The sequence below is a fragment of the Elgaria multicarinata genome, chromosome 3 (assembly GCF_023053635.1).
Source record: "Elgaria multicarinata webbii isolate HBS135686 ecotype San Diego chromosome 3, rElgMul1.1.pri, whole genome shotgun sequence".
NCBI classification, from domain to species: Eukaryota; Metazoa; Chordata; class Lepidosauria; order Squamata; family Anguidae; genus Elgaria; species Elgaria multicarinata.
Genome location: NC_086173.1, coordinates 17,151,616 through 17,157,024, shown reverse-complemented (window position 1 = coordinate 17,157,024; position 5,409 = coordinate 17,151,616). Strand labels below are relative to the sequence as shown.

The window sequence follows — 5,409 nt, the reverse complement described above, 5'->3', positions numbered from 1 at the left end:
GGTGGAAGCCGGTATTTTCTGGTGTGGGGGGCTTCATCTCTTTTGCAAGGAAGCTAACAGACAAATCTGATCTATATCTTACTGTGGTCTTTGGGAGTTACTGATATGTTAATGTGCATAGGATTACAGCTTTAACTTGAAATGTATTTGGCTTCCTTTGGGCCTGATTTTGTATTCTTCTAATGGGAAGATGGCTACTCTTTTTCATACTTCTCCCCTGCCCAAGGGGTAGGGCTATGGCTACAAGCACTTTGTCCATTGGGGATATTTAATTTACCTTCCTGGAATAAAGGGAGTTACTGGGGTGCTTTTGTAACCTTTTAATAAGAGAACTAGTCTTCTGTGCTTTAGAAACTTTCTCCCCTTCTATATTAGGTGCAGCACTTTACTTGAAAACCTCCTCTTTGCCTAAGACAGTTCATGAGAATCTGAATAAGAATTCCAGCTATGCTCTGTCTTTGGGCTCTTCATCAATCTTCAATCCTTATTATCCTGGATGGAATTTTTGTGGGAACTACTGGGGAGACTACTGAATTATCTGTTTGTATGATGCAAGATGAAAAGCAAACTTGTTTGGCATTAACTAGTCCTTCAGAGACCTAGTAGAACTTCAAAACATAATTGAGTTTTAATAGGTGTATTTTTACCAGGTGTTGAAGTGAGAGAAGGAAACCTTTTACACAGGGAACAATAGAAGATGAATAGATTGTTTTCACCCTAAACTGAAGTTCATGTGCAAAACTGAAATTAATGTGGAAGGGGACTGTTATGGCATTTGTTCATGCTGGCCATGAGCGATGTGAGGTATAAACAGTGTATGTCCTTTCCTATGATATATAGATATTTCATGGAGCTCCCCCCCCCCCATTAGGCTTTCATTACTATTCTTCAGTAGTAATGAATATTGGACACCTTATTGGTATGGTTCTTGCAAGATTACAATAATAAAGAAAATGGGAAACGCATGATTGGTTTGGTGGCAGATTACTTAGTTGGTGATTTTGTAGACACAATAGACATGGCTGTATTGTCTGAACTCATTTCCTCAAGGATAAAACATTTTAATCTAATGTTTTAATCTGAAAAGAAACCAAGCCTTTAGAGAATAGTACACAATGCTGGGCAAAAGATGGTCATCTTATTCCCTTTAAAGTATTATACCTTACTACTTTAGAAATAAATGCGAAACCTGAAAGCTTGTTTCTGCTAGATGCAAGAAATGACAAAGCAGTGTGCTGAATTTGCAGCATTTCTTAATTCTGCCTTGCTTGTGTTGGGCCAGAAGAATCTTGGCCACTTCATTTCTATATCTGATTCTGTAAACAAATAGTTATATTATGGGGTGATTAGGATGATAGAGAAGGCCACCTATAAGTGAATCGAGCTTCTCCTTGTTTGCATTCTAAGGTGCTCTGGCATGTAAAAGAAATATTCTCATCAAGAAGGGCTAGATTAACAATGACCAGAAGCTCTGCCATGAAGGCCTTTTCAGAAAATATCTTTCAGTTCTTTGAGCACTGCATGCTTGAAGCCCAATCCTAACCTGTATGTTTTTGTTGCAGGCCCTAAAATAGTCTGACATAAGTGGATTAGAGTGACTGAGAATCCAGAAGGTGTTACCCTTGGCTGACTAGGGTGAGGCAAAGGTGCCAGAAAAGTCACTTGGATAGCAGACCAGGCCAAGTATGGATTGGCTGTGATTCTAGGTTAGTGCTGAACTTCTTTTACTAAATCCTGTTTATCTTCAAACAGCAGTGATTTCCTGAAATTTCCTTGCAGCAAATGCTTTTGCTTAAATGCTTCAGAATCTAATTCTGGTTTGTATGGGGCCATGGCTGTTTGTTTTGTTTATGATGAGTGGACCTCAGGGTTATTTCTTTTGTCCATATGCAAAGCTATGGGGCAGTGGTGGGGAAATAGGTGGCCCTCCACATTGGCCATCCTGGGTGGCACTGGTGGAGTTGCAGTTCAACAACATCTGGAGAGCCACAGGCTCCCCACCTCTGTTACAGGTGGCAGGTTTACCTGATACATCAGAACTCTTACTGTGCCTTGGTAATGCTTGCACGTCTAAATCCTAGTGAGAATGACTATTGTGTAAACATTTTTGGTACAGTTTTGCCTTGGCTGTACCTATTTAAGACTGTAAACTGAGGCTAAAGAGGCAACTTGTCTAAAGCCAACAACAAATAAGTGTTCTCTGCATTCCACAGTCCTGAATACAGAGCCCTACTTCGTCTTGGATGAAATTCTTGTGAACAGAATTCAGTATTTTGAGAATGGTAGCTGATATTGACTTCTACATTGTTTGCATGTAGAAACATTCAACTAGAGCTGCCAAAACCCACTTGTGATTTTTCGACTTCCTTGAAATTATAAAGGGAACCTGATGTTCCCTTTAGCTTCCTTTTGCAGTCTTTATATTTTAATGACCTTGTAATCTACTCTTGTATACAAATGAAGACTATCTTGGATGTCATAGTGTGATTATAATGTGTCTTCCATGTCCCATCTGTTCACTAACATTTCTGCGGGTTTTAATTGTAATCTCAGAGTGGTGGCCTCATATCTGAGGGATGCCAGCTGAGAGTGAAGGTGTTAATGGGTTAAGAACATAGCTGTCTTGCTGGATTAGAAGAAAGGTCCATTTTCCAGTATTATTTTGAACAGCTGTTGGTCAGATGCTTGTGGAAGCTTGCAAACATTATATGAAAGCGATATTACCTCTTGTTTATCCTAGCAATGCATACTGCCTCTGTTTGTGGAGGTTCCATTTAGCTGTCATGGTTAATAATTCTATTAGTAGCTTTCTTTCATAAAGCATTATTACTTTATGTTATGTAGATATGCATTTTCTCTTGATATTGTATGACTTCCTCAAAATTATATGTTGCTGTAGCATGTATTTGTTACCATGCAGTACAATGCAGCAATGGGCACAGATGATATTTCCTTTATTTTTATATCACTTTTCAGACAATTATTGTCTCTTAGAGTGACTCACATCAATCTATAATAAAAATAACAATAATATAAACATTTGTATTATAATATAAAAATTTGTATAGTTCAATGCGATCCTCACAACCCTAAAAGGTAGGTAAGTATTATCCCCATATTGCTCAGAGTGTGTAGCTCATTTAAGCCACCTGGTGAGTTCATGGCAGAGGTAAAATTCAAACCAAAGACTTGCTGGCTAATAGCCCAATTTCTTATTAGCCACTGCACTATATTAGAAAAGAGTATTTTCATTAAAATATTTTTCTTTCTCACTAGGATTGCTGAGTTGTTTTTAATGTAAGAAAGGCAAAATAGTTTGAGTCTAAAGAATATTGCTGTCCACACAACTCATGACTTCCAGTGGCATTTATTACATCTTCTTTCATTAAAAGGTACAAGAAAAATTTAATTAAATCAGTGCAAAATAGGAGCACTGAGTAATGTATTGTGCAGGAGAAGATCCTAAAGCCCTTTGCTATCAAATTGGAGAATAAGGATTAAGCCATAATTCTCCTTATGTATTGCATATGTATCCTCTCAAGCATTTGATCCTTGTTGCTTTTGTAGACAAGAAACTGGGTTGGATGGTATTTATGATCATCCATGGTATATTCAGCACTTGGTATGTGGGAATAGGAGTGCATGGTAAACAGCTATTTCTGGTACTGTGAATGGAACAATAATTTGAAGCCTGGACTCCTGAGCTCTGGTGTCCAACCTATCCAAAGCTATCAAATTATTCAACTTGCTGCTCTTTTTGTCACACTCAGCCTGGTATAATTCTAGGTGGGTATAGTGCTTCTGAAGAGCAATTGGAGTTGCATATTTGTTCATTCATAAGCATGAAGGCAGACCAGTTTCTTTGCAGAGTCCAGCAGTCCTGTTTTCACCACTGTGTTTGGACAGACTGGATATATGACCTGAAGGCTTTTTCAAGGTGCTACGATGTTTAAGAGGCAGACTTGTGTAACTGCTCAATGTGAACTAGAAATAAAACATTGTAGATCTGTCCTATGTGGAGCTTGTGCTTACCAAAATGCATGCTGTATTTCTCTAGATCTGTATCGGGATCTCTGGGCTGGTAATAAGTATAAAACAGTTCCCTGCCTTGAAGAATCACAGTATAAACCATGGAATTAGCTGCTCAGTTTGTTACTCAAATGAATAAATCCCAGCCCTGCAAATCAATCCACAAATTTCTGTTAGCCTGCCTGTGCCCACATACCTGTTAGACTTTTCTTTCTCTTATATTAAAAGACTATTTTGATAGAACTTCTCTTCCTTCTCGTCTGGCTAGAATAAATTAATAATCTCCATAGGTGACCAAGTGAGTGGCTATTTACAAGCCTGTAATTCTATAATATGGTTGCAGTGATAGTTTTAGGAGTTAATTATCCATTTGAGATGTTATATGACTAGTAGTTTTCAGAAATGCAGACAGATTCTGTGATCCCCAAGATGGCGTACTGACTTGCCTGTGTATAAAGTATAGGATGGCACACTCTAAACACTGTAAGACTTAGCCCTTCCCCCGCCAAAAGTTCGATACTTGGTTCTTAGCATTGTCTAGTAGGGAAGGCCCAAAGAAGACATTCCATGCCTGAAACTATGTGCAAGTATGAACGTTGACCTTTCTGTCACCCTCTTAGAGGAAACTAATTTTGTGTGTGTATATGTATTAAGTAGCTACTTTTATCCTAGGTTACTACAAATTATATAAATGGCTGCTTGGCTCAGTAGATACAGTATCACTGTCAGAGCCAGTTCTGCCCTCTGACTCTGAGACTCCTAATTTGATGTGTCATAATAGCAGAGTTGCTAAAACCTGATATACTTGTTGACCAGCTTAACACATCTGGTTGTTGAAGTGACTTGCAAACCCATAAACAAATGTTCAAAGTGAGGATATCAGCTCAATTTTCTCTTTGAAGTTGGTTCTCTACTAATAAGCTCATCAATTTCCATTGTTACTCTATGATTTCAGGATGACCGTTTGCCAGAATGTTCAAGAGCTGTGTGATTTTAGAGTGGGAAAGCTTGTACTAAAGAGAGCACAACTTCTTAGTTTACTGAGCATATTAAAAATCAGTTGAAATGTATAGAGAATGTCTAACCATTCATTGTACTTAATAGTGCCACTGGCCTACAGACATACCTAAACAGCATCAGTGTTCATTTTTATTTGGGGAGGGCTGTGTGAATACATTGCAGCTGCTAGGAGGTAGAAATTTTCAGTATTCCTTTTCTGTATATATGTGTCAGTGGCATTAAGGTTCCCCTCATTTTTTAGGCAGCAAAATCCCCTTCCATTTTGTTTAGAAGCAGAAAGGTGGTGAGGGCTGCTTAGAGGCCTGCTTTGAATTGAATAACAATTATGTCCCTAACTAATCTGAGACACTGTGGTAGTAT

The 5,409-nt window shown here is 38.3% G+C and overlaps 1 protein-coding gene across 7 annotated transcripts in view; it reads left to right on the top strand.

Annotated features, from left to right (window-relative positions):
* HUWE1 (HECT, UBA and WWE domain containing E3 ubiquitin protein ligase 1) overlaps positions 1 to 5,409 on the top strand; it is a 103,902-nt gene that overhangs the window by 658 nt on the left and 97,835 nt on the right. For all 7 annotated transcript variants that reach the window (XM_063119425.1, XM_063119429.1, XM_063119426.1 and 4 more), the window contains exon 2: positions 1,563 to 1,706. The gene's annotated coding sequence lies outside the window, so the exon portion shown is untranslated. The remainder of the gene's footprint in view (positions 1 to 1,562; positions 1,707 to 5,409) is intronic.